Here is a 7,789-nt window from a genome sequence, read left to right as displayed (position 1 = left end):
AGAAGGCACTGTCTAGCAATTTTTTTCAGTCGCTCTTAAACTAGGATTCCTTGAGGCAAGGCTGAATGTCAAGTTGGAGGTACCGACAGCTCTAAGACTAATTCGCAAATTCAAGCAGCTAACCCAGATCTGATATTAAAGGCCCTCCAGATCTGATAACTGAGATTTTTATAATAAACAATCTTTGTGAGGACTGCTTGAATTCACCTCCGGGGTTCTTTGGCCTTACAGCTTTGTAGAAAACTCATCTCCTTTATACTGTAACACACTCAGAAATCCACTTTCAGCACAGGAGCAAATACTGACTTATACTCCCTCTGCCTCAAGTAGCTGCTTGCCTTTTTATAAACAAATTCATGTGCAGTGACTATAAAGCAGAAACAAGTCTCCTAGGGAATGTTATGTATTCACATGATACATGCTGGTGTGTTTTAGGAAAGTGATACGGAGTTTGGAGATTAGGGGATAATAAAATGAAGAGAAATAACTCCTCATCTAATTCTTCAAAGGAAAAGACCACTCAAAAAAAATGCGTATGGACTCCAGCCTTATAGGAATTTCCTTCCATTCTGCATTTGGCATCAAGTTCTTTCTGATTTCTTTACTCAGGCATATTTTCCTTCAGGGAGAATACATTACAGTTAGAACACTGCCCATGATTTCATAATATGTATTTATGAAGTTAATCATACTCGCGTCTCTCACAGCGTCTGTTAATCTGGGCTGGTAAATTCCTAATTATCCTTGCAGGGCAGCAATATCAATCCTGAGTCCTAGTACAGTGTGTTGCCATGTTTAATGTTCAAGGAAAGAACATGTTCTTTTCGTGTGAACAATGAGGGCTGTCTGGTACCGCAGTGGGCAATTTGCAATGTACACCGAAACTCTTCTAGTACATTCATCTCCTAAATCTTTTCCCCTCTTTGCCTGTTAGATTTCCTCTCAAGGAAATCAGGGGAGAGCTACTGTGATAAACATCTAGCAGAAACAGACACGGATCCATTCAGTTAGATTTGTTTTACTTACAGAAGAGCAGATGAAGGAACATACAATACAGAAATGAAAAGGTAGCTGCAGAAAGAAGCAGTTAAGTAGCTGTGCGTCCATGGTGGGTAGGATGAGAAGTAAATGACTAACTGAAGAAAGCGTGACTTAGGCTAGATGCTGGGACTGCATTTCATAGTGATACAGACAGCTGAGCACCAGGACAGGTTTGCCCAGGCAGGCTGAGTAGTCTCTGTCATTGGAGAGGTGTGGTTTGGACATGGTTGGCCTCGCTTTGGGACAGGAGGATGAAGTTCCCTCTCCAGGGCCTTGCTGATTTGCATGGAGGATTTTAGGGAAGTCCCAGATGTGCCAGGTTACATCAGACAAGACCTAGTGGATATTCATGATTTTTTAAAAAGCAAAAGCAACTAGCTGAATAGAAATGGACTAGCCAAGTAGAAATTGACTTTGTTGATTCCCACCTGCCATTTTAATCACTTCTTACTGATCACCACAGCAAAGTACATAATTTGTCACACTGTAACACAAAGCCTACAGCACCTCAGCACAAGTCTTCCCTCTCAGCTAAACTGCTGCAACTCAGTGATGCTACAGAGACAAAAAATCTGGCCCAAGCTGTGCTAAATTCAAATTAAAAAAGAAAGAAATTACAGCACAGTGGCACTTCACAGCAGACTCTAGCTTTTCTCACTGACACCTCTGGTTGTCCTTTAAACATGCTTAAACACAGTCTGTATTTGCCTCTCGATGCGGATGCTGCAGTTTAAAACCAACACTTCACATGCACAGTCCAGCACTCAGTGCATTTCTAATTAGAGCTGCTGCAGCAGCATCTAAAGTTTTAAAATACTGTTGTAATAAATTCTGCAGCTGTAAATTCAATATTTCATAAAGGCAGGCAAAACCTTGTAGACAGAGTCTGAGGGAAAAATTTGCCCTTGAGTCCTGTAATAAAGCATTTCAGGGAGAGAGAGGACAAGCAAGCAAGCTGGATTTGATCCTTCAATCCTGCCTCCTCCACCATGAATGAGAACAATGCAGCATGTAGGAAAGGAATTCCTTGATTTTAAGCAACATCTTTAGAGTAAAAATCCCTTTAGACTTTCTCCAGTCTTAAGGACCACTTTATAGATTCTGGTTACATGAAAAATCCCATCCTCAAATGACAAATAGAAATTTTACATTTAAAAAGACAGCAGACTGGAGAGTTCAAAATGATCATTCATACTGTGACAGCAACTAGTATCACAGCTGAGACTGAGGTACAATGATGCAAGTAGCCAATGTATACCCACAAATAAGAAGCCCCTGCCTTAAATAATTGAAAATGTAATAAAGAATTAAGCACTCTTTGGAACTTCGGAGAGTCACTATACTCTTTCTTCTTACTACTTGATGAGAACTTGAGCCAAGTTGTCTGGAAACACAGCAAAGAGCCTAAAGCTAACAGATTATGGAACAAAAATAAATATGGAGCCAAATCTGCATCCCAACAGAGATACCGTCGATTGCAGTGGTGTTGCACTAACATCCTCAAAAGCATAACCCATGATGTTTGAAGCTAAAGGCCCTGAACCAGAACTCTGCTTCTATGCCTTAATCTTAGGCAGTGAGACTTGTGGGATTTTCAGTCATCCTCACAATCCTTTACTCTCACAAGGAGGAAGTGTTGGTCTGGACATGAAGAACAGATAAAGGAAACACACTGATGTTGAGCTGACAACATAACATGTACCTTTACATTCAGCAAAGCTTCAAAGCAGAGGGAGAGTTTGCTCCTGTTTAGAAATCCAAATTTACGCACCCAAATGCATATCACAGAATCCAAGTATCTGACCTCAATTTAGGGCGCTGCTGCTGCTCCCACTTAAGTTGCACTGAAGCTTTGACATACTCACACTTTTGAAATTAGGCATTTATGTAACTGTCCAAACAGGAATTTAGAAACTAAACATAAAAAACCTAACCCTGTGATTAGTTTCTTAACTAAACAACAGTCCTCTCTGCCTTGTGGTTTTGGGTTTTTTTCCCCCCTAAATGACCAAATTACTAATGTTATCCTCCATCACTCACTCAGGGTTTGGGCTTGAACTAATTGCAAAGGATGTACAAAACAGCTATTACAGGGAACTGTCAGCAGCATGCAATAGCAAAATAAATCCTGCCTTTGCATGGGTTTATGATCACGCTGATGCATGCCACCTTGCAGGTAAGTTTTTAAATACTGTGCCATCTTGGATTCTGCAATAAAAAGAGAAAGCACTGGCACTGTCAGGGCCCACGTCCCAGGAAGCATTTTGCAAGAGTTACACGGACTGCAAGTAAAGCATCTGGTCTGATGCCCAGGAAAGACAAACAGCCCTACCATCTAGGGGAGCTCAGATCCACAAAACAAGCTCTGGGAGAGCTTAGATGTCTAAAGTGTTGAGTTTTCAAACAGCTGGGCACCTCGATTTAGCAAAACAACTAGACTCTACCAGTGATCAGTAGAGAAGGACAGACACATGCAGCAAGCGCATTACTCCTTCCCATGAACAGCCTTCTGGGGGAATCCACCGTAGAGGTGAAGCCTCTCTAACTAGTTTGGATTGTACAAGTAGTATTTAGACAGCTAAAATTACCACAGGAAAGATCACCTCGCCTACCTATGCAAGCAAAGATGAGACCAAGGCTGAAGCCATCGGATCCTCTGCCATAAAGATCCTTCCACAGACTCCCCTGCAAACTGCAAAGGTCTGCAAAGCGACTCTAGAGCCAAAGCAGGATTCTCAGTGTGCACTTCTGGACAAAGAGAACAGTGCAGCTATTCCAACCACATACCAGACAAAACATGATTTGCTGAGAATTACCGAGAGCCCCCATCACATCCCTGAGTACCTCCTGAAACAAGAACTCTCAAGCCTGAATAAGTCTCAAGTCCTGCCCAGACTCACAGGTGTGACTGGGGCAGAATTTAGCCCCAACGAGGTCCAGAAGCAAAGGAAGAACATCACTTTTCTGACAAAGCTTGTTATCAGACAAATGAAAAAAGTACCCAGCCTGGGTGCAGTATTATCATGGTTGGAAGGGACCTTTAAAGGTCATGTAGTCCAATCCCCTGCAGTGAGCAGGGACATCTTCAACTAGATGAGGTTGCTCAAAGCCCCATCCAGCCTGATCTTTAATGTTTCCAGGGATGGGGCATCTACCACCTCTCTGGGCAACCAGTTCCAGTGTTTCACCACCCTGTTATAACATGGTGTTCACTAGCTATGCCAAAGCCACCTTTTGAAAGTAGGGGTCTCTCTGCACTGGCCAGGTCACACAGAGAGTCCTTTAAGGGCATGTCAAGGATCTTCACAGAAGTGAGAATCTGGCTCAAAATCCATCCATTCAACAGTAACCTCCTTGTGTATCACAAAAATCTTGATTACTTTTGCAACACAAATGGTAAAACTTATTTAATAGCCACACTAACTTTGAGAGTTTCCCAACATGCTTAACAAAACTACAAATCAACAAAGTAAAACAAGCTAAGGAGTGGTTCTAGCTAAATGCCAAGTACATCAACAAGACAATCAATCCATGCGAGCAAGTAGTAGCCCTCTTTTTTTCTTTTTTTGCTGCTGTCTTTATGCTTAAGACTAAAATAGCCAAGATATATTTAATGCATAGAATGACTGCAGCGATATGTAATACTTGAAACAGGGGCCTGGGATAAGTCTCATCAGCAACAATAATTGTTTACCAGACACAAATATCCTGTAGGTGTTAAATGAACACCAGGGACTAGTGTGCAAGTGACACAGAGAAAAGATTGTCCTGGGGTATTGCAAGCCAGGAGCACAGCTGTGAAATTGCTCTGGCACACACTGTTACAGCTAATAACATGATCCTTTCAAACACACACATTAGAGTCTTCATGGCATTTGTAATTTGTTAAAACTCCCAATCTGTCACTTCATTCTGAGGACATGATGAGAAAGCCTGTACTCTGCTTGCCTGCACATACCTTGGCTTATCAGTACTTTTTACACATTTTACAGCGCTTCTGACAAACACCGAGCACGTATGAAGGGGCAAGCAAAGAGGAGAGTGATTTCTGTTACTTGCACACTTACAGCTACATAAGGGACAGCAGCACAGGCATGCCAGGGAAAATAGCATTTGTGAGATTCCACACCAGCACATTCAGAAATACAGCAATTGCAATTCAGGTGCAAAGATAAACCACTGGCACCATTTAAATGAACTCTGTGTTTCTGAAATGCCAACTGTAAAAAACTGCTGATATTTAATTTCGTTAGATATACTGCATCTGGTGTTTATGGCTTAGTGCTCCTGCCAGAGAGCCCCAGGAGCTTCGGTCTGGGAGCCAAGCCAGTGTCTACCAACTTAGTTGGACTACTGTGGATACACAAAGATCCAATATTCCTCTGATTTAAAGCTTTCAGGCAGATTTTCAGAGACTTTTGTTTTATTTATAGCTAGCATGTGTGGAGAGAAACGAAACAGTCATTTAATATGCTGCACAATTATGGGCTTATTTCTTCCAGTTTCACATTTCAGTAGCTTATTTTGAAGCGCAGAGAATTGGAAATCTGATTATTTCTACCTTAACCATTCATATGTGGATAGAGACAAAGAAATTCAGTAATAGAATGCCTTTCCATTAAAAGAGGAAAAGGCCAAATACAGTTTCATGACAAAAGATGGACACTTGCACTATTTATACAGACAGTCATCTTAACTGTTATGGTCACGTAACAGTTAAATGTTTTTCCTTCTTCCACTCCTTCTGGCACAGATTTATATCCTTCTGTTACAGGAAATTCTGACTTGTCAATGAAGATGCCCTGGTGTTCTGATCCCTGAAGTTTTAAGAGTCTCTTCTGCTTGAAACTGGAGTAGGTGCTCTCCAACCCTTCCTACAGAAAATCAGAATAATTCTGTTCATTAAATTGACAAAAAAAAATATTATGCCTCAGTCTAAAGAAAATTAAACAGAATTAGTAAAAACAAAGAGTATATATTCCATCTTCAGGGAATATTTTAAGCATCTGCATAGACAAAAATATTAAACAAAAGTGTGCACAATTTTATTTCACAGGGACGTGTAGGATGCTTGGCCATCTGCTGAAAATGTAAGGCTGCCAAATATCACAGATTCACACCTTGAGTCTGGAAATTGAGTTCACGTGGCAAATCCATGTATTTCTTGTCGTGTCTGCATTCCACTGGCCTTTCCTTTACCTACTACTCAGTTTTACACTTCACTGAGTCCTAAGCTGGATTGCTTCACAGTTTTTGAATGAGCAGAGCCCAATTTTGCAAAGTCCCACTGACTGCCACAGATCTGCTGGCAGGATACCTGACTGTATGCTTGACAGGTTTTCAGAATTGGGGAACATAAGAAAATCAGGGTGTTTGGGAGATCAGGGCCACCACTCAAAGGCACTGGCATCAGGAAAAGGAATAACATTGTGCAGTTCAGGGAAAATTCTTCCATTCTGAAAAAGTAATCAAAAGGAAAATCCTAAAGGGCTGAACTTTTACCAGCCACTAGCTTATACTATGAAAAAAACCTGAGACTTCCACGAATATCTGGCTTAATCAAAACCCTGCCATACTTTTAATTCATATAAACCTGTTCCTTGTATCTAATTAGCTGAGAGTATGGGACTAGCATTCCCCTAATTTAAAGGGTCTTAACCAGACCAGGACTAAGGCAACAACAGTAAAACAAGGTTTCAGACAATCTCTTTGGAAATCTTGCACAGATTCACCATCTTGCCACTGTCTATAGTGGAGAACTTTACGGTGAGATCTGCTAGATAGTGCAAAAGTCACCATTACAGTTGTTGAGCCTGGCAGGAAATAAATTTCTAGCACTTACTGGCAATTGGCAAGATGACAAATATAGATTGCACTTTTTAAAGTTTGGAAACCTATCTAACATTAATACTGTTTTTCATAATGTTTCCTCAAATATAAAAGTGATCTTTAAACTCCCCTATTATTTATTAGGTAGTTAGCCAATTAGCTGGCATCCACTCACAGATTTTTACCATTGAAACTGCAGTATACCTTTAATGCCTTCACAGCTCAGAGCTTTGGGGTCCACGTCTGGCTAGGACACAACACGACATGTATGTCTATGACTGCAGCTTGTATTGCTTTACCCCCAAACAGGCTAGCCAGTGCAGGCATCACAGTCACTATGCTGATTATGGGGGAAGCCTCACAGTTTAAGATAAGAGTCAGGTCAAAAAAGCTGAAAAATACTCTGACTTTTTACCTTTACTAAAGTATTTGCTTATAGAGCTGTCTTGCCAGCAAGCCTGAGCTACCTAGTTCAAAGGTAAACCAGGTAGCATTGCTGAGCTGTGGTCACTGCTGTACAGACACATCATGTACAACAAAAGCTACATCACCTCTTTTCTTTTACCTCATGTTTTGATACTTTGTAAGGAGTGTTTTTCACTGGACAACTTATCTGCCTGCTTATGTCCAGGATGTGCTAAATTACGTGTCTTTTTCTGTAGGTTTCAACAGAAACTGCAAACAGCATTTCACAGGATTCAACTTTTCTCGTTCTGTCTTATCTGTAAAATAGGGATAACCCTCACCTGTGTTGAAAACTTTATTTTCTAGGAGCACTTACACAGCAAAGCCAGCTGCCCTCCCTGCCTCTAAGGGGTCATGCACAGCATCCTTGAAATTGTGGGATATCTTTAATTCTTTCTCCCTTCCAATCTGCTGCCATTATTTAAAAATTATTTCTTCTGAAGGTCTTCAGGTT

This window comes from Pygoscelis adeliae, unplaced genomic scaffold, assembly GCF_000699105.1.
Source record: "Pygoscelis adeliae isolate BGI_AS28 unplaced genomic scaffold, ASM69910v1 Scaffold137, whole genome shotgun sequence".
NCBI lineage: Eukaryota > Metazoa > Chordata > Aves > Sphenisciformes > Spheniscidae > Pygoscelis > Pygoscelis adeliae.
Note: the sequence above shows the minus strand (reverse complement) of the source record.